This window comes from Schistocerca nitens, chromosome 7 (genome assembly GCF_023898315.1).
Source record: "Schistocerca nitens isolate TAMUIC-IGC-003100 chromosome 7, iqSchNite1.1, whole genome shotgun sequence".
Classification (NCBI taxonomy): domain Eukaryota; kingdom Metazoa; phylum Arthropoda; class Insecta; order Orthoptera; family Acrididae; genus Schistocerca; species Schistocerca nitens.
This window is the reverse complement of record NC_064620.1, coordinates 131,516,699-131,539,708: the sequence shown is the minus strand read 5'-3', so window position 1 is coordinate 131,539,708 and position 23,010 is coordinate 131,516,699.

Here is a 23,010-nt window from a genome sequence, read left to right as displayed (position 1 = left end):
AGCACTATGGGACTTAACATCTATGGTCATCAGTCCCCTAGAACTTAGAACTACTTAAACCTAACTAACCTAAGGACAGCACACAACACCCAGCCATCACGAGGCAGAGAAAATCCCTGACCCCGCCGGGAATCGAACCCGGGAACCCGAGCGTGGGAAACGCTGCCATAGGTCAAATGGATATCAACAGGTTTTTTTTTAAAAATAGGAACCTCCATTTTTTTAAATTACATATCGTGTAGTACGTATGGAAATATGAATGTTTTAGTTGGACCACTTTTTCCCTTTGTAATATATGGCGCTGTCATAGTCACAAACATATAAGTACGTGGTATCACGTAACATTCCGCCAGTGCGGACGGTATTTGCTTCTTGATACATTAACCGTCTTAAAATGGACGGTTTACCAATTACGGAAAAGGTCAATATCGTGTTGATGTATGACTATTGTGATCAAAATGCCCAACGGGCGTGTGCTATGTATGCTGCTCGGTATCCTGGACGACAGCATCCAAGTGTCCGGACCGTTCGCGGGATAGTTACGTTATTTAAGGAAACAGGAAGTGTTCAGCCACATGTGAAACGTCAACCACGACCTGCAACAAATGATGATGCCCAAGTAGGTGTTTTAGCTGCTGTCGCGGCTAATCGGCACAGCAGTAGCAGACAAACTGCGCGAGCATCGGGAATCTCAAAAACGTCGGTGTTGAGAATGCTACATCTCCATCGATTGCACTCGTACCATATTTCTATGCACCAGGAATTGCATGGCGACGACTTTGAACGTCGTGTACAGTTCTGCTACAGGGCACAAGAGAAATTACGGGTCGATGACAGATTATTCGGACGCGTTCTGTTTAGCGACGATGCGTCATTCACCAACAGCGGTAACGTAAACCGGCATAATATGCACTGGGGCAACGGAAAATCCACGAGGGCTGCGACAATTTTAACATCAGCGACCTTGGCGGGATAATGTATGGTGCGGCATTATGGGAGGAAGGATAATTGGCCCCCATTTTATCTATGGCAAGCTAAATGGTGCAATGTATGCTGATTTCTTACGTAATAGTCTACCGATGTTGGTACAAGATGTTTCTCTGCATGACAGAATGGCAATGTATTTCCAACATAATGGAACTCCGGCACATAGCTCGAGTGCGGTTGAAGCGGCATTGAATAGCATATTTCATGACAGGTGGACTGGTCGTCGAAGCACCACACCATGGCCCGCCCGTTTACCGGATCTGACGTCCCCGGATTTCTTTCTGTGAGGAAAGATGAAGGATATTTGCAATCGTGATCCACCGACAACGCCTGACAATATGCGTCAGCGCATTGTCAATGCATGTGCGAACATTAAGGAAGGCGAACTACTCGCTGTTGAGAGGAATGTTGTTACACATATTGCCAGATGCAATGAGGCTGACGGACATCATTTTGAGCTTTTATTGCATTAATGTGGTATTTACAGGTAATCATGCCGTAACAGCATGCGTTCTCAGAAATGCTAAGTTCACAAAGGTACATTTATCACATTGGAACAACCGAAATAAAATGTTCAAACGTACCTACGTTCTGCATTTTAATTTAAAAAACCTAGCTGTTAACAAGCGTTCGTCTAAAATTGTGAGCCATTTGATTGTGACTATTACAGCGCCATCTATCACAAAGAGAGAAAAGTGGTCCAACTAAAACATTCATATTTCTTTACGTACTACACGAATATGTAATAAAAAATGGGGGTTCCTATTTCTAAAAAAAACCAGTTGATATCCGTTTGACCTATGGTAGTGCCATCTAGTGAACCAACCATAGCGCCATCGGGTTCCCCCTTCAAGCTAGACAAGTTTCGTTCTTTGTAGTTTTTTCGTTTTACGCTCATTTCATTAGATATTTGGCCCGGTCAAAATCAATTGACCACCCTGTATAACATTCAGCTAATAGCTGAGGTCATATGGTGCAAGTGCTGTTGTGACATGAAATGGTTGGCTAGGGGGACGAATTTGTGATGAGCTGCATCAAACCAGCATATATTAATGGCTTCCCTACAAGGACGAATTATTTAATGCTAATAAAACGTGTCTATTTTGGGAGATCAGATCCATCCCGTCGTACGATATTGGTCCCCTGAAGGTGGGCTGTGTCCCAAGACGACAGGGCACATGTCCTCACAGCTCTGGTTCTGTCATCACGAGGATGAATTGCAGCGTGTCCGCTGGCCACCACAGTCTCCAGATCCCTTTGTGGTTTACTTTGGAGAGAATCATACGTGATCGCTATCGTTACTTGAACTTGGCACTATTTTGCAGAAAGAATGATGTAACGCTCCCTCGAACACCATCAGGACCCTTAGTTATCCATTTGTGACGACTGGAAGCTGCTTTGAACGCCAAAGTTTTTCCTACACCTTATTAGGCGGGTATTGTGTTGCACCTTTGGTGCTACCATATTTTTGTCCACCTTTTGTAGAAACCCTTGTCCTCACATTGCGGTTCTTCTGCTTGTCGGATGGTCAAACGAAGCGTGTTTGACGAAACATAATGCCAGAGAAGGCACCTGTTCCCGCCCTGGTGCGCAGCGCGCGTCAGGTGTCACGGGAGGCGAATCCGGCAGAACATTTCAAGCCGTAGTGAGCAGATTCGCCGCCTGTGAGGCGACGTCCGAAGTGGCACGTGTGCGGCTATTAGCTCCGCGCCACCCCTCGCCGGACGCGGGATTGGCCTTTGTGGGCGGCGGCAATCAGTGCTAGCGCCTGTGTGTGTGAGTTTGTGTGCGCGCCTCTCTTCAGCCAGGATCAAACGGCCCGCTAAGCTGGTCATTATCTGCGCTAGACGCCGCTGTCAAACCACCACCGCGACGCCGGCGCGAAGATGCATCTTGCGATGTGGGGCATTATGTGTGTCTGCTGCAATTGTTTACTGGACATATAAATGCCTATAGACCATGCCTAACGTATGTGTGCTTACAAAACTTTCGTCAAAATCTTCATCTACATCTACATGCAAATTCCGAAAGTTACCATACGGTGCACGGTGAGGGTCATCTCCTTCTCTGTGCCACTCGGAAACAGGGATGGCAGTTATCGCTGAAACAACTGATTTTCAGTTATATCGTTTTTATTTTCAACTCCAGTTTCATCCGAGTGTAAGAATCGCTCAAAATAACCGGTTTATCAAGTAACGTACACTGCTGGCCATTAAAATTTCTACACCAAGAAGAAACGCATATGATAAATGGGTATTCATTTGACAAAGATATTATACGAGAAATGACATGTGATTACATTTTCACGCAATTTAGGTGCATAGATCCTGGGAAATGAGTACCCGGAACAACCACCTCTGGCCGTAATAACGGCTTTCATACGCCTGGGCATTGAGTCAAACAGAGCTTAAATGGCGTGTACATGTACAGCTAACCCATGCAGCTTCAACATGACACCACAGTGCATCAAGAGTAGTGACTGCCTTATTGTGACGAACCAGTTGTTCAGCCACCATCGACCAGACAATTTCAGTTGGTGAGAGATCTGGAGAATGTGCTGGCTAGGGCAGCAGCCGAATATTTTCTGTATCCAGCAAGGCCCGTACAGGACCTGCAACATGCGGTAGTGCATTATCCTGCTGAAATGTAGGGTTTCGCAGGGATCGAATGAAGGGTAGAGCCACGAGTCGTAACACATCTGAAAACTAACGTCCACTGTTCAAAGTGTCGTCAGTGTGAACAAGAGGTGACCGAGACGTGTAACCAATGGCACCCCATAGCACCACGCCGGCTGATACGCCAGTATGGCGATGACGAATACACGCTTCCGATCAGCGTTCACCGCGATGACGCCAAACATGGATGAGACCATCATGATGCTTTAAACAGAACCTGAATTCATTCGAAAAAATTACGTTTTGCCATTCGTTCACCCAGGTTCGTCGTTGAGTACACCATTTTAGGCGCTCCTGTCTGTGATGCAGCGTCAAGGGTAAACGCAGCCATGGTCTCAACGTCGTCGAACTGTTCGTGCAGATGGTTGTTGGCTTGCAAACGTCCCCATCTTTTGACTCAGAGATCGAGAAGTGGCTGCATGGTCCGTTACAGCCATGCGAATAAGATGCCCGTCATCTCGACTGCAAGTGATACGAGGCCGTGGCGTCCAGCACGGCGTTCCGTATTACCAAAATGGTTCAAATGGCTCTGAGCACTATGGGACTTAACAGCCATGGTCATCAGTCCCCTAGAACTTAGAAATACTTAAACCTAACTAACCTAAAGATATCACACAACACCCAGTCATCACGAGGCAGAGAAAATCCCTGACGCTGCCGGGAATCGAACCCGGGAACCCGGGCGCGGGAAGCGAGAACGCTACCGCACGACCACGAGCTGCGGACTCGTGGTAAGTGGCTGCATACTAAAAAATCTCACCAATATTATCCTATTGATTGCAATTTTTTTGAAACTCTGCTCAAAAATACTATTATAATGGAGGGTCATATCACTATTTGGACATTAGGCATAAGTTGAAAGCTGAGGTACAGTACCTCTGTCTTTCTTGTTAATTTGCCCCTTTTCAAGGGCTAAAAGCAGAGAAAGGCATACGTATAGACCCAGGCAACTCATCAGTTACTTTAAATTTTTAATGTATACTACGAAAGTATTGTTAAATTATTAGTTTCCCACTTATATGATGTCGCAAATTTGTTGTGCATCCTTCCGTTCTTAACCTTTTAAAGGAAGTCGAGCATTGCTTTTCAGTGGTACTGCACCTGTTGTAATAATTCCATACGATGGCGCCGTTCTGTAACATAACTAATGTCCGACAACGTCAGCGTTGAACTACCATACAGACCACATTGGGAAAATATTGCACACTAACTGTACCATCCAACGGGCCATGCGACATGGCAACAGGTTCAATATTCTCTCAGCAAAGCTCTTCCATGAGTCTGTTGCTCGTTTCTGCCGAAATTATTATTAAGATAGCTTTGATGGCTTTTCCCATTTCCTACAATAATGCAATATTTCATAGCAATTGAAGTTTTAAGACCAGAAATTAGTGGTTTCTTAAAGAGATTTATTTAAGAACGAAAAATTTTGGCGCTGTGCTGTGGCTAAGTGCTAGTTCGGTTCTTTTATTTGGTTATTATTAAAATATTAAAAAAAAGCATCTGTTACAACATATACCAAACGAATACCGGAAATTACCGGTCATTCCTTAGTAAAATACCGGTATCGGTTTTAGCTAATCGGCTTTCCTGAGCTCTAATGCTTGTAACCTCCCGTACGTCCCTGATTTCTCTAATATTCGTGGTCCTTAAGCGATATGTACTCTGACAGATCACAAGTATCTCAACGCCCCTACGTAATGCCTAATTGACCACTGGAAATCCCGACAGGCGGACCCGTCAGTATCTGAGACGAGTGAACCGTAATTTTAGACTTTGAATTTATTTTTTTATAGAATTTACTTTATTTACTATCGATTCACCAAGAACATTAACACATTTAATTACACTAGGAGAGCGTGGAAGTAGTTGCCAGGAAGTAACTAATGGAGAATAAAATTACCTTTAACAAATGTGAATTTTATTCCTAAAAGCCTTTTCAAAAACAGATTTAAAATTACAATCAGAAAGCACCCTCTAAATATCAATTTACAATTATTCAGAGGCAGAATAACCCTTTTTTTTTTTTTTTTTTTTTTTTTTTTTTTTTTTTTTTTTTTTTTACAGTAGGAGCCTTCGGGCTGGGAAGCTACCGCTCCCTTTCAACACGGCCATAGTCACGACCGCTCACAACGACCTCTGAAAAACTACACTGGTGCAAAGCTACAACACGCCAGATTACTTTAAACTAAAAATTTTAACAACTCACACAAACACATTAACTATGAACCCCGTAAGAGGGATGGGAATGGTACAAACACTCACACTAAGAAATTATTTGTCACCAAAAGTGCAATTTGTTTTTAAAAGGGCTCCTACGGTGGAAGGGTGGCAACTTTATAAAAATGACTTTAAATAATACCCATGAAATTCAGACTTACATGAAATGTACAACATGCTCTACATTACACATATACCGCCTCGCAAGATGATAGGCAAGATAAAAACATATTTCAGGAATTCGGCCTTTACCTTAATTCTATAAATTCGTTAACATCGAATCCGAAAAACATGACAGAGGCAGCTATTAACGTACGGCAGACCGACAGACAGACAGACACTAAATGCCTAACAAATGCGGACCAAAGACAGACGAGGAAGTTGGTGACGACAGACTTACCAAGAAAACAAGTAGAATTTAACAAGTAAATGAAACAAAATATCAAAAATCACTTAACTTCTAATAAACGGCGATGTCTGGCGAAGACCTGGCGCAGCACCCCCAAAGCTCTCCCGAACCGTCCGCTACCAGCCGCTTCAACGGACGCAGGAAGGCCCGCCGATCTCCCGTCTCACGGCGTCTCAGCTCGACCCGGCCAGCTCGATGTCGTGGTTTCGCTGTTGTTGTAAGTAGGTTGTTTAGGTTTTTTTATTGGTAACGCCACCTCTGTATGAAAATCACTGGCTGTGCTGTGTGCAGTCTGTGGCTGCTTTGCATTGTTGTAATACTCGCCATTGTAGTGTTAGGCAGCTGGCTGTGAACAGCGCGTAGCGTTGCGCAGTTGGAGGTGAGCCGCCAGCAGTGGTGGATGTGGGGAGAGAGATGGCGGAGTTTTGTAATTTGTCATGAACTGCTATATATATTATGACTATTAAGGTAAATACAGTGTTTGTTCTCTATTAATATCTTTCATTTGCTAACTATCCCTATCAGTAGTTAGTGCCTTCCATAGTTTGAATCTTTTATTTAGCTGGCAGTAGTGGCGCAAGCTGTATTGCAGTAGCTCGAGTAACCAAGATTTTTGTGAGGTAAGTGATTTGTGAAAGGTATAGGTTAATGTTAGTCAGCGCCATTCTTTTGTAGGGATTATTGAAAGTCAGATTGCGTTGCGGTAAAAATATTGTGTGTCAGTTTAAGCACAGTCAGGTATAAATTTTCAAAAAGGGGACGTTTCATATGTCGACTCTTAGCCGAGGATACCTCACTGGAATCTTCTGATTTATTTCTTGTAGTTTGTGTAATTAGTGTAGCTTTTGTTTATTGCCAGCGCGTAATTATAGAGAGAATTTCCATTGTAGTTGTAGTTTTTCATTGTTGTACAGTAAAACAGTTGTGGCATGCATGTAGATTTGCACCAAGTATTTCGCAGCTGCGCTTGCAATTAAGTAGACATTATTTCCATTGCTATGTTATTTTATTTTGCTCTTCAAATTGTGCTTTTCTGTGTTGTCGTGTGAAATATTGTGACAATAATGGCGTGTGAAAAACGTAATACTAGGCTCCGAAGTAAACTGAGAAATGACAGTGAAAACGAAAGCAGTGTGTTAGCGCCACCGAGTAATGAATTAACTAATGATCAAAGTAGTAATTTGGTTATTGTGCATAGGGAAATGGAGCGGGCAGCAAACAATGGCGTAGACAGTGAAACAATTAGTGAGCAGGGAAGCATTATCGATCGGTCGGTCGGCAACAGCCCGCCTCAGGAATCGGGAATGACAGGACACAATTTTGCAAATATTGTAGACTCAGGTTTTGGGTTCTCACCGTTTTCTCGAATGAGTCAAGACGCATTTTGCACTTTTCAAAATGTGAATGTTGCCGGTGCACATTCACTGCCGAAAAGCACTGAGGAACATGTTTCAGACACCAGTGCATTGTTATTACAATTAATGCAGTAAATGGGACAAAAGTTTGAAAAATTAGACACAATGGAACAAAATCAGAGACAAACACAGCAAAAGCTTCAAGAGTTAGACACAATGGAACAAAATCTTAAAAAGTTAGACACAATGGAACAAAATCTTCAAAAGTTAGACACCACGCTTGAACAAACACGTGAAGATTTAACTACTGAGTTACATAACATCGAATCGAAATGTCAAAAAGTCTGTAATGGCGTAAAAACACAAATTTGTGAGCATTTTCAACCTATTTTTTCGCGGTATGAAAATGCATTACAGAATCACGAAGCAGCCATAAAAGAACTGCAAACCATTGTTCATGAAAATCACGACACCTTCCAAGCTAAAATTGACTCAGTTGCATCTACCGATTCGGTTACGCAACTTGCAAAAACTCAGGAAAATTTAAAGGACACAGTAAATACTCTGAAACTTGGTTCAGAAAAACACACTGAGGAAATAAGTACACTATCGGAGAAAGTAGCCGAACTTTCGGATCAGTTCACTAACTTATCTACAAAGGTAGATGATGATCTCAATGACACAGGACCGGTAGTCTTTAATGAACAGAAGAGTGCGAAAAAATTAGGAAATTCAAACAAAATCAGAATCAAATAAATACGCAACACCAAAGAGAAATCCGGGAAGTACAAGATCAGCTGAGACAGGTAATAACAAGAGTTACGTATTTCAGAGGACACTCGCGCCCCAATACGGGAAGAGGGACATAGAAATACGGAAAAGCCACAAAATAATAACACAGGGCATTTCGGAAACTATGAAAGAAATTGGCAAGGTGCACCGAATTTTGAAATGGAACCACCGAAACGACGTGACAATGACCGATATGCTATTCGGCGACACGATGATTTTGACTATAAGCTGTTCATTACTACACGTAAATTCAAAACGTTTAAGAATTCTGCCAACGACATTCATCCACAAGCGTGGCTCCATCAATTCTCCCATTGTTTTCCTCCCAACTGGTCATTGGAGCACAGGTTAGAATTTATGTGTGGCTACTTGGAGAATGAACCAGCTGTAAGAATGCGATCGGTCATTCACGATTGTCACAGTGAAGGAGATTTTTATCATGCCTTCCTCTCAGCATATTGGTCTCAAGCTACACAAGACCGAGTAAAACATAGCATCATAATGATGAAACATTTCGAAGAATCTGAATTCTCCAGTCTTGTGATATATTTTGAAGACATGTTGCACAAGAATCAATATCTTTCAATCCCATACAGCCCTTCAGAACTAATCCGCACTTGCTTAATCAAATTACCTGAACATTTACGACATATTATTTTAGCAGGACGTTGCAAAGACGACATTGAAGCTTTTCAGGAACTGTTACAAGAACTGGAAATTGACACTGACAATCGCGGAACGCAGGAGCACAACAATTACAGATCACATCCGTCGCAATTCCTCGATGAAAGAAATAATAACTGGACGCGACAAGGCTATTCTCACAACACAAATCGTGACCGAAACAGACACCACCCGTACGACAACCGTTGGCAGAGTAGTAATAATTACAGGGAAAGATCACCTCTCCACGGTAATGACTATCACAGAGACAATCAGAGAAACAGACAATATGGGAACCAAAATAATTACTATCACGGGAGACAGAATAACTTCAGACGCAACGGTCCACCGTGCAGTGATAATTCAGGGAGAAATTCTCCACCACTTAACCGACAAGAAAGATACTACAGGAACTACCGACATGACGACAACCGATATGATCGTAACGACAGAGCTGAATTGCATCAGAACTGGCGGGATTAAAACAGAGCAGGGCCCTCTCGACAAGACGAATTTGTAGAAGTTAGGTCTCCAAATCCCAATAACGACGCGCGTCAACAAAGAGACAATAGGCAATGACTCATACCGCTGGCAGCCACAAAACGTACGTATGAAACTGACGATGCAGCTGCCGTAGCTAGTAATTACGTAAGAATGGAAGACATTAGGGACATCTTACTCCAGGAACACGACGTAAAACATAACATCATTGCATATCCTGTGATTCTCATTACAGTAAATGACGTAAAATTTACGGCAGTACTTGACTCTGGCAGTCCCATTTCAGTAATTAGTGAAACAGCTTTTAGAAAATGCAACATATCGAACGATTGCCCCACACTTCCGTTACATAAGATTAAATTACAAGGTGCAATCTCTGGAAAAAGTGTAGATGTACGCCAACAAACCAATTTAGAATTCTTTTGCCAAAGCCACAGCTTCTCTATGAACTTTCTTATTGTTCCATTATTGTCGACGGAAATTATTTTGGGAGTAGACTTCTTGAATGAATACAAAGCAATCTTAAACTTTCACGATGCTGAAATAAGTTTAGAGAAAGAAGGTAAGTCAATAGCTTTGAAATTTGAAGATTGGCTCTCAAACCATGACGACGAAATTAATAAGCTTTACCTTCTGTTAGACAACAGTTCGGAATTTTCTACGGAACTGGACACTAACAATCACTCTGCAAGTACTGACAGGGGTGATATCGACGGCGCATTTGATACTAATGAGTTAATTCAGAATAAAATTCAAACAATTGAGAATTGTAATGACACTGATAGGCAAGACCTTTTTGAGATTTTACAAGCACATTACACATTTTTTACTCACAAAACAGGAACAATCAAGGGATTTCAATACCAATTTCGTGTTCGTGAGCATACTAAATTTTGTGTTAGACCATACGTAATTCCGGCGCATTATAGGGACCGTGTTAGAACAGAAGTACAATCTATGCTTGACGAGGGCATTATTGAGCCTGCACTAAGCTCATACAACAATCCATTACATGTTTTTGAGAAGAAAAATGGATCGATCAGACTTGTCTTAGATTCGAGACAAATCAATACTATCTTTATTCCTGAAACCGACAGGCCGCAAACGTTGGAAGAACTTCTTCAAAATTTAAATGGTGTAAAAGTTTTGTCTTCCATTGATTTCAGATCCAGCTTTTATCAGATCGAACTTCATCCAGAATGTAGAAAATACGCAGCTTTCCTTTGTTTCGGCGTTTGTTATCAGTTTCGGAAACTTCCCTTTGGTTTGAACATTTCTTCAGCAGCATTCATTCGCAGGCTAAATTCCATATTACCTGAGTTCTTAAAACGTCACATCACCTTATATGTGGACGATATTCTAATAGCAGAAGCTTCATGGGAACAACATAATCGCATCCTCATCAGTTTGTTACGTATTTTTGCAGAATCTGGAATTACAGTTAACTTGGAAAAGTCTGAATTCGGTAAGTCAAAGGTGAGGTTTTTGGGACATATTATTTCTACTGAAGGCATTCAGCCGGATCCTGAAAAGTTAGAAGCAATCAGAGCCATTCCAGTTCCATCCACAAAAAGAAAGTCCGCAGTTTTCTGGGTCTCGTAAATTTTTACCGTCGTTTTCTGAATATGCAAATTCTTGTTACACCAAAACTTTGTTCTCTCACTGGAAAAAAACACTATTTGGAACTGGGACGAACAAGCACAGTTGGAATTCAATTCTTTGAAAGAATCGCTACTTAACGCGCCAATACTAGCTCATCCAGATCTGTCACAAGATTTCTGCCTTAGCATGGATTCTTCTAAAGTCGGACTTGGTGCCCATAGAAAATGACACTACTGTTCAGAAAAGCATTGCTTTTGCTAGCTGAGTGCTAACAAAATCTGAAAAAAATTATTCCGTTACTGAATTAGAAGCTTTAGCTATCGTTTGGGCATTTAACAAATTCCGTTTCTTTCTTTCTGGTAAGCACGTAAAAGTATACAGTGATCATCGTGCATTACAATTTCTTATGTCTTCAAAATTAAATCATGACAGGTTAAAACGTTGAGCATTGTTTCTGCAAGAATTCCGCTTCACAATAGTCTACATTCCCGGCAAGGAGAACATTGTTGCGGACGCACTGTCACGCGCACCAGCTGGGCTTGAGAAAAGTAACACAGAAGGTAACCTCGAGAATAATTTCAGTATTCTTTACATTCAGAAAGTCGCCTTTGAAAACTTCATCACCACATCTTTAGAGGACATTGCTCATGAACAAGATAAAGATCCGATTTGGAAAGACATCAAAAGCAAATGGCATGAAAAGACACACACACAGATTCGGCATTATTATCTGGTTAGAAACAACATGCTGTTCAAACGCTGCACTGTTGATGACAAGCTATGGGTACTTTGCATTCCTGACGATTTTGTTAATATGCTCATTTGGTACATTCATTTCAGCTACGCACATTTTGGTCCACGAAAATGTTATCATATCCTTCGAACGACTTGTTATTTTAACAATATGGAAAAGAGAATTCGAAGAGTCCTGTCTACACTCTTGGAAATTGAAATATGAACACCGTGAATTCATTATCCCAGGAAGGGGAAACCTTATTGACACATTCCTGGGGTCAGATAGATCACATGATCACACTGACAGAACCACAGGCACAAAGACACAGGCAACAGAGCATGCAAAATGTCGGCACTAGTACAGTGTATATCCACCTTTCGCAGCAATGCAGGCTGCTATTCTCCCATTGAGACGATCGTAGAGATGCTGGATGTAGTCCTGTGGAACGGCTTGCCATGCCATTTCCACCTGGCGCCTCAGTTGGACCAGCGTTCGTGCTGGACGTGCAGACCGCGTGAGACGACGCTTCATCCAGTCCCAAACATGCTCAATGGGGGACAGATCCGGAGATCTTGCTGGCCTGGGTAGTTGACTTACACCTTCTAGAACACGTTGGGTGGCACGGGATACATGCGGACGTGCATTGTCCTGTTGGAACAACAAGTTCCCTTGCCGGTCTAGGAATGGTAGAACGATGGGTTCGATGACGGTTTGGATGTACCGTTCACTATTCAGTGTCCCCTCGACGATCACCAGTGGTGTACGGCCAGTGTAGGAGATCGCTCCCCACACCATGATGCCGGGTGTTGGCCCTGTGTGCCTCGGTCGTATGCAGTCCCGATTGTGGCGCTCACCTGCACGGCGCCAAACACGCATACGACCATCATTGGCACCAAGGCAGAAGCGACTCTCATCGCTGGAGACGACACGTCTCCATTCGTCCCTCCATTCACGCCTGTCGCGACACCACTGGAGGCGGGCTGCACGATGTTGGGGCGTGAGCGGAAGACGGCCTAACGGTGTGCGGGACTGTAGCCCAGCTTCATGTAGACGGTTGCGAATGGTCCTCGCCGATACCCCAGGAGCAACAGTGTCCCTAATTTGCTGGGAAGTGGCGGTGCGGTCCCCTACGGCACTGCGTAGGATCCTACGGTCTTGGCGTGCATCCGTGCGTCGCTGCGGTCCGGTCCCAGGTCGACGGGCACGTGCACCTTCCGCCGACCACTGGCGACAACATCGATGTACTGTGGAGACCTCACGCCCCACGTGTTGAGCAATTCGGCGGTACGTCCACCCGGCCTCCCGCATGCCCACTATACGCCCTCGCTCAAAGTCCGTCAACTGCACATACGGTTCACGTCCACGCTGTCGCGGCATGCTACCAGTGTTAAAGACTGCGATGGAGCTCCGTATGCCACGGCAAACTGGCTGACACTGATGGCGGCGGTGCACAAATGCTGCGCAGCTAGCGCCATTCGACGGCCAACACCGCAGTTCCTGGTGTGTCCGCTGTGCCATGCGTGTGATCATTGCTTGTACAGCCCTCTCGCAGTGTCCGGAGCAAGTATGGTGGGTCCGACACACCAGTGTCAATGTGTTCTTTTTTCCATTTCCAGGAGTGTATTTGTAAACTTTGTCAAAAGGCGAAACCATCTACTATCTCACATCGTGCTCCGTTGTTTCCTATCATTCCATCTAAATTAAAAGAATTTGCTGCAGTTGATCTATTGGGAACCCTTGTCAGAACATCGAATGGATTTTCGTACGTTCTAGTCGCTGTTGAACTTACTTCAAAATTTGTTTCTTTCACACCGTTACGTAAAGCCACTGGACGGTCTGTATCCAACGCCTTTATTAAAAATTTCTTACATGAAGTTGGACACGTTAGTAAAGTCATTTCAGATAACGGACCGCAATTCAGATCTGCTGTTTGTCATGCATGCTTCGCAATCATAAAATCAAACCTGTTTTTATTTCATTATACTCACCACATTGTAACCCATCTGAACGGATTATGAAAGAAATCAATAAGCTTTGCGGACTTTATTGTCACAGAAAGCATCAGCATTGGGACAGATATTTACACTTATTTCAACACGTGCTCAATGAAATGCCTCATGACTCCACTGCTTTACCACCTACTCTTGTACTGAAGAATGAAAAACCACCGAACAGAATCAGAGAGGTTGTACCTTTCCCGAATACACGTAAACTTCGACACAAAGAGATAATTGAATTGGCTATTAAAAATATAAAATCTGCAGCAGACAAAAGGAGAAAACTACACGGTAAAGCAAATGCAAAGAAATTATACATTGGTCAGAAAGTTCTCATTAAAGCTCATTCATTGTCACATAAGAAGAAACACTTGAGTCACAAATTCTTTCTAGTTTACAATGGACCATCAGAATCCGACGTATACCACATGATAATTGCGTTGAAGTTGAAACTCTGCGTACTAGGAGGAGTAAAGGTTTACACCACATTTCACATGTAAAACCGTTTATTGAAAAATAATCTGCTTTTTAACTTTGTCTTTGCCATATAACTTTTCACTTTACATTACTAGTATGCTTTGTAAGACTTAAGAAACTCTTAACATGTAACAATGTTTGAAGTTAAATATCCAGTCAAGAACCAAGAGAACTTATTTAAACAGAAATTGCGAATGCGTTGTTATTGTGAACAGACGACACAGTGTTATTGTGTGTGTGCATTCTTGCTTGTTTGTTGCATGATTACGTAAAGACTATAAGGCTCACATACTTAGAACATTTACCAGTACTGCTAATGAGATTTTAATGCAACATTTTGGTTTATTTGAAAATACATTCTGAATTTAAAGTGCTTCCTGAGAGATACCAGATGACACAGAGTTTAGTTTATGTGACAGCTACACGATTTTTATCACGACGATACTAATGAGTGACAATTTACAATGTTGCTTTTGCGGTGTATCTGTTTTATATCTGCACAGTTTTCTGAATTCTTCTGGAAAGAAAAACATGTTTTAGTAGTAACTTTTGTGGTATAGCTACAATGGGACAGCCTTTTCCGTAGCACAACAATATGTTACAGCACAGAACTTTCTTCATCACGGCAATAAGCGTAATAACTAAGATATCTATTCGCAAAGCATTTCATTTTTGTGTATCATGAGGTAAGTACATTGACTTCTGCAGAACTTAGCTTTCGGAGGACGATAACTACGACACTTCCACAGAGATTATCTTACAACAAGATGCACAGTTTAGCGCTACAGTACACGCATTTGAGTGATTAATTTTGTACTTAAAACATTTATTTTTAAAGATATTTGAAGTACAATGATACAAAGGTATTCCGTGATACATTTCATTCCATTGCTGTAATCTGTAACACCTGAGGGTATTATTCATTCATCCTCAGGGGGGTACACGCTTACTTTGTGTACCATGTGTTTGGCAAGCACAAGGAGCCCTAGCTAATATGGTATTTGCTTATACAACTTTACACATCGGTACCATATTTCTCTAACACACAAATTACACAGCTATCTGATCATTTAACTGAGAGATAAACTTTTTTTACTACATCAGTGACACATGTTTACGCAATTACACAGTTGGGTAACTTCACACTTATGAAATCGTATTTCGTCTGTGCTTTGTGAACTGTTCATATTTTTTCGGACCTATTGTGATATTATGAGAGCTTTGAATGATATATTTGGTATGAGATCACGATTTTTAAAGTACGTTTGAGGTGGATGAAACTTTTGACATGAGCAGAGAATTTTTTTTAGGTTTTGAAATTATTGGAGGAAGCTACGATGTTTTTGAGATTTGACTGAGGTGTTTTGATGCTATTATTACGATTACTATGTGTATTATGCTGTTGCGGTATGTTTATGATCAATAAGCTGATGCTATATGAGTTATTTGAGTATGCTATGTATCTGTTATCATAAAATATTGAAGAAGTGTCGACGAATAAGGTAAGGAATAATGAGTAGCGTTTAGGGACTCTGGTTTGTGAAAAAGGTTGTTGGAAACCAAGAATCTTACTTTAAGAGTTATGAAATGTGTGTATTTGCGTGAATGTATCACAATGCTGGCGAAAATTTTTTTGGACGCTGTTATATTTACACGATTTTGTTTCTACACATTTGTAACGTAAATTCTTGACCTGTGAAATTTTTTATATGAGACTGTCACTGTAGCGGAAACTGGTGTCGTAAATATTTCGGTAAGAAAGTTAAGTGACCACCAGCACGTAATGCGTCGTGGGCACCCAGCTGGGCGACAGCCGCCCGGAGAAAAAGCCATTAGGTGGAGAAAAAAACAGGCCATTGACCTCGCTTCTGACATTCCTTTGTAGAAAGCATCGCAAAAACGACACGGTCGAACTTGAAAACATATGATTACACTGTGGAGCTCTTAATTTATGATATTTACTGAAATGCCTAATGAAATGACGAGAAATATAATGTCACATGACTATTGAATGATATTTTTATGCTTTGCTTTTTATAGTTGCTTATTTCATTTGATATCTAGTTTCCAGCTGTGTTGCAGCATTGCTTTTATAAAATAAAATGCATTTGCTAATGTGAACACTTTCTGTCAACAGATCTATTAAATAATAATTTTGTAATCCACATTCTTAAAAAAAGGAGCACTTGGAAAGGAAAGAACAATAAGAAGGGACTAGTAACTGTAACTGCACACATAATTTTCTTTTCAAGTACATGGTAATATTTTTTTTACAATAAGTTGTTGTGGTGTACCACTTTAATTACATAGACATTAAGATGTGAACAGACATTTCCCTTATCTGCATTGTTGTCTTTAGTGTACTATTTTTTCTGCTTGAGCTATGTCATGTTTAGGTATTTCATGTTCTGCTGCTGTTTGCCAGGCATAGTGTTGCTGAATTTGAATTTGTGTTACTCTGCTAAGCCAGATTTATTTATCTTGTTTGCTGTGCATTGCCTCATATTAGTTGTAATGTGAATTGCTTGGTAATTTAGATTTACTGTAGCTTGCTTTGCAAATTTCCATTTTTTTGTCATTGCTGTTTGTGTTAATTGTTTTGTGCTGCTGCATTGCCTTTTCCCTTAGTTTAATATCTGAGCTCAGTAGATTTAAGTTAGCTTAAGAGGGGGTAGACTATACAAGAAACTGACTATGGACAATAGGAAAAGAATGCTTTGAAAGTTATATGAAAACGATTTGGGCCTAAATGAGTATTGTACAATGAGCCATATTTATTTTGAAATAAATATGGTTAGAATACAGAGAAGAGGTACAGATAGGACCTTTTGGGAATAATGATGAATGAAGGGAGATCTCCAAGAACAAAAAAGGTTTTGTTCGCAAAATACTGCAGTACCAAAAGTTACACTGAAAACTAACCCTGTCCTTTCCATTGTGTTACCCCCCCTCCCCCTATGTGTTTGTGTACCCTTGCGTATTTGTTTTCTTCCTGTCTCTGTGTACTGTTTCATAGAACTTTTTCTCTTCTAATACTAAGTTACATTCACTATGATGAGGAATACTGTTATCCTCAAATACAATTGGCATTAATAATATGTTATTTACTTTGTAAAGATGTTTAGACATTATTTATTCTGTTTTGTGTTAATGCTCATGTGTGAAGTTGATGTTTCGAAAGTTATTCTGATCTTTTATGTATGTACTCATGTCATAATTCCTGTAACACTGACATATATGTCTATTTCTATTCTTTTGTAATGCCCGTTTTACTACAAATGTTATCTGTATTGTTATGTTCTTTAATGATGTATTTTGTACCTTTGCTATTGTGTTCTTATGTTATAAAATTGTAATTGACACCAGTTCATCATATTATTAATTTGTAAGTTCCATTTCACTGCACACATTTCTGTTGGTCATAGTATATGGACAATATGTGAGAAGTAGGGACTGTTAGTGTTTGCACGTTTGTTAATAATTCAGCAAGGGACTGGATAACAGCATTGCTGGTTCTAAGGACAATGCCAAAAACTTTGTGAGTGCACAAGCGGTGATTATGGACTTGCTATATTGTCTGCAAGACTCTTCGATGGTGATTGTGCACCTGCACAGTCGCAGCAGATGGCTGCTGGCCATCTCTACAAGGACTACAGTGGGTCTACACCTTTGATGATCCACCAATACCATTATTTCTACAAGGACTGTAGTGGGTCTGCACCTCTGGTGGCCCACCAATACCGTAATCTCTATCAGGACTACAGTGGGTCTGCTCTGTGATGACCTACCTACCAATAGTCTTCAACACTTCGACTGACTCTGCTGTGGGTTTGCTCTGTTGTGGCCCATTACTTGTCTGCTTGTCAAGAGTCAGCACTGTCTTTTCGTTGGAAGGACAACACTACATCTTCAAGACTGCATGGAAATCCACTACTTCGTGTGCATTTTCTTTTACTGCTCAGACTTTGAGAAAAACACTGATATTTTACTGTGATGAACGATTAGGACTGTCTTTATGGACTGTGAGAAAGTTAAGCTTTTGACCAACATTGTATCAATAAGTTTGTGCATTTGATTTCTTTGTTATTGTAATTATGAAAAATTTTTTCCAATCTGTATTGGCCACTGCCCAAACCAATTTGTAAAATTTTTTGTGGGGAGTAAGTAGGCTGTTTAGGTTTTTTTATTTGTAATGCCACCTCTGTATGAAAATCACTGGCTGTGCTGTGTGCAGTCTGTGGCTGCTTTGCATTGTTGTAATACTCGCCATTGTAGTGTTAGGCAGCTGGCTGTGAACAGCGCGTAGCGTTGCGCAGTTGGAGGTGAGCTGCCAGCAGTGGTGGATGTGGGGAGAGAGATGGCGGAGTTTTGTAATTTGTCATGAACTGCTATATATATTATGACTATTAAGGTAAATACAGTGTTTGTTCTCTATTAATATCTTTCATTTGCTAACTATCCCTATCAGTAGTTAGTGCCTTCCATAGTTTGAATCTTTTATTTAGCTGGCAGTAGTGGCGCAAGCTGTATTGCAGTAGTGGGAGTAACCAAGATTTTTGTGAGGTAAGTGATTTGTGAAAGGTATAGGTTAATGTTAGTCAGGGCCATTCTTTTGTAGGGATTATTGAAAGTCAGATTGCGTTGCGGTAAAAATATTGTGTGTCAGTTTAAGGACAGTCCAGTATAATTGTTCTAAGAGGACGTTTCATTGTTGCTCTCATGTGAATCGCGAAGCCACTACGCCTCGCAATACGGCGCGGGCACTGGACTCATGTGGAGACGTCACATTCGCCGACGCTCCAGGCGGACAAGTCATCTTGTGTCCCAGAGCGCGACCGACCAACCGATCGATCCAACCGCCAATGCCCATTGCCTTAGCAAACTCGAGCAGACTGACGGCCTAACACATACTACCACTCCGGACGACTGACAGACACAGACTGCCCCACGCTGAGCCGGCTGGCCAACTGTTTGACTCGCTGAGACTGACAGACTGCCCCCAGACTCACTCCGACTCAGACTGACCTCCTTCCGAGCTCATCGCGCCCCTTAAATGCACGTGAACAGGCAACCTTTCCCCTTTCCCACCAGAGGGAGACACAAAAGCTGTGACTGACACAGCGGCGCCACCGCAAGCATCGGTGGGCGACTGCTTTACACTACGCACTGCGGCGCGCTTTTCAAAACAGCAGTTTTTACTACGGCTCAACGGGGAGTATTCTGTTGTTAGTTGAGAAGCAATAGCAGGTATATAGTTTGATCAGGAGAGCTCAGTGACTTTGAATGTGGATGTCACCTGAGTAACAAATCAGTCAGGGACATTGAAGCCCGCCTAAACCTGTCAGAGTCGACTGTTGGTGATTTAACGGCGAAGTGACAATGCTAAGGAGGAACCGCAAGTAAACCAAGACCAGGAAGACCTTGTATAATGACGGAAAGGGACTGCTGAGCATTGCACTGAGTGGTTGCCAAAATATAATGAAATTAGCGGAGGGCATTCCTCGTGAGTTTCAAAGTGCTATGAGGTGTCCAAGGCAACGGTCTTGCGGCAGTGGATACGCCTGTTCCCGTCAGATCACCGAAGTTAAGCGCTGTCGGGCTTGGCCGGCACATGGATGGGTGACCATCCGGGCCGCCATGTGCTGATGCCGTTTTTTCGGGGTACTCTCAGCCTCCTGATGCCAATTGAGCAGCTACTCTACCGAATAGTAGCCGTTCCGGTCACAGAAAACCATCATAACGACAGGGAGAGTGGTGTGCTGACCACACGCCCCTCCAATCCGCATCCTCAGCTGAGATGCTGTGAAATGGGGCGCCACTGGGCGTGGATGACTGGAACAGAGTGGATTGCAGCGATGAATCACGCTGTACACTGCGGCGTTCCGATTGACCATTTTGAGTTTTGCGAATGCCGGGAGAACGTTTCTTGCCTTCATGTGCAGTGCAGACAGAGGAAGTACTATTACGGTACGAAGGCGTTTCTCGTGGTGAAACGTCCCCTTTTGAACAATTTTACAAGACTGTGCTTAAACTGACACACAATATTTTTAGCGCAACGCAATCTGACTTTCAATAATCTCTACAAGAGAATGGCCCTGACTAACATTAACCTTTACTTTTCACAAATCACTTGCCTCACAAAAATCTTGGTTACTCCCACTACTGCAATACAGCTTGCGCCACTACTGCCAGCTAAATAAAAGATTCAAACTATGGAAGGCACTAACTACTGATAGGGATAGTTAACAAATGAAAGATATTAATAGAGAACAAACAATGTATTTACCTTAATAGTCATAATATATATAGCAGTTCATGACAAATTACAAAACTCCGCCATCTCTCTCCCCACATCCACCACTGCTGGCGGCTCACCTCCAACTGCGCAACGCTACGCGCTGTTCACAGCCAGCTGCCTAACACTACAATGGCGAGTATTACAACAATGCAAAGCAGCCACAGACTGCACACAGCACAGCCAGTGATTTTCATACAGAGGTGGCGTTACCAATAAAAAAACCCAAACAGTCTAGTTACATAGCCCCCATGCTCCCCAAAAAAAATTTTTCAAATTGTTTTGGGCAATGGGCAATACGTATTTGTTAAAATTTTTCATAATCGTAATTACAATAACAAAAAAATCAAATGCACACACTTATTGCTACAATGTTGGTCAAAAGCTAAAATTTTCTCACAGTCCATAAAGACAGTCCTGATCGTTGATCACAGTAAAATTGCCGTGTTTTTCACAAAATCTGAGCAGTAAAAGACAATGCACATAGACGTAGTGGATTTCCATGCAGTCTTGAAGAAGTAGTGTTGCCCTTCCAACAGAAAGACAGTGCTGACTCTTGACATGCTGACAGGTAATGGGCCACAACAGAGCAAACCCACAGCAGAGTCATTTCGACGTTTTGATGAAGATTGGTAGGTAGGTCATCACAGAGCAGACCCACTGCAGTCCTGGTAGAGATTACGGTATTGGTGGGCCTCCAGAGGCGCAGACCCACTGCAGTCCTTGTAGAAATAATGGTATTGATGGATCATCAAAGATGTAGACCCACTGTAGTCCTTGTAGAGATGGCCAGCAGCCATCTGTTGTGACTGTGCAGGTGCACAATCACCATTGAAAAGTCTTGCGACTAATATAGCAAGTCCATAACCAACACTTGTGCACACACAAAGTTTTTGGAATTGTCCTTAGAACCAGCAATGCTGTTATCCAGTCCCCTGCTGAATTATTAACACACGTGCAAACACTAACAGTCCCTACTTCTCACATATTGTCCATATACTATGACCAACAGAAATGTGTGCAGTGAAATGAATGCTTACAAGTTACTTAGTTTGATAAACTGGTGTCAATTACAATTTTATAACAAATGGTTCAAATGGCTCTGAGCACTATGGGACTCAACTGCTGAGGTCATTAGTCCCCTAGAACTTAGAACTAGTTAAACCTAACTAACCTAAGGACATCACAAACATCCATGCCCGAGGCAGGATTCGAACCTGCGACCGTAGCGGTCTTGCGGTTCCAGACTGCAGCGCCTTTAACCGCACGGCCACTTCGGCCGGCTATTTTATAACATGAGAATACAATTACAAAGGTACAAAATTCATCATTAAAACATAATAATACAGATAACATTTGTAGTAAAGGCTTTACAAAAGAATCAAAATAACATATACATCAGTGTTACAGGAATTATGACATAAGTATACACATAAAGATCAGAAGAACTTTTGAAACATCACCTTCACATGTGAGCAACAAACCAGAATAAATAATGTCTATAAACATTTTTACAAAGAAAATAACATATTATTAATGCAAATTATATTTGAGGATAACAGTATTCCTCATCATAGTGAATGTAGCTTAGTACTAGAACAGAAAAAAAATTTCTATGAAACAGTACACAGAGACAGGAAGAAAAGAAATACACAAGGGTACACAAACACATAGCATAATAACACAGGGGCAAAGGACAGGGTTTGTTTTCAATATAACATTTGGTACTGCAGTATTTTGCGAACAAAACCTTTTTTTGTTCTTGGAGATCTCCCTTCATTCATCATTATTCCCAAAAAGTCCTATCTATACCTCCTTTTTGTATTCCAACCATATTTCTTTCAAAATAATTATGGCTCATTGTACAATACTCATTTTGGCCCAAAACGTTTTCATATACCTTGTCAATGCATTGCTTCCAATTCATCATAGTTAGTTTCTTATATAGTCTACCCCCTCTTAAGCTAACTTAAATCTACTGAGCTCAGATGCTAAACTAAGGGACGAGGCAATGCAGCAGCACAAAACAATTAACACAAACAGCAATGATCAAAAATACAAATGGCGAAGCAAGCAGCATAAATTACAACTAATATAAGGCAATGAGCAGCAAACAAGAAAAATAAATCAGTAGTAAAACTAGCTTAACAGAGTAATACAAAGTGAAATTTAGTAGCACTATGCATGGCAAACAGCAGTAGCATCTAAACATGACAAAGCTCAAGCAGAAAAAATTGTACACTAAAGACAACAATGCAGATAAGGGAAATGTCTGTTCACATCTTAATGTCTATGTAATTA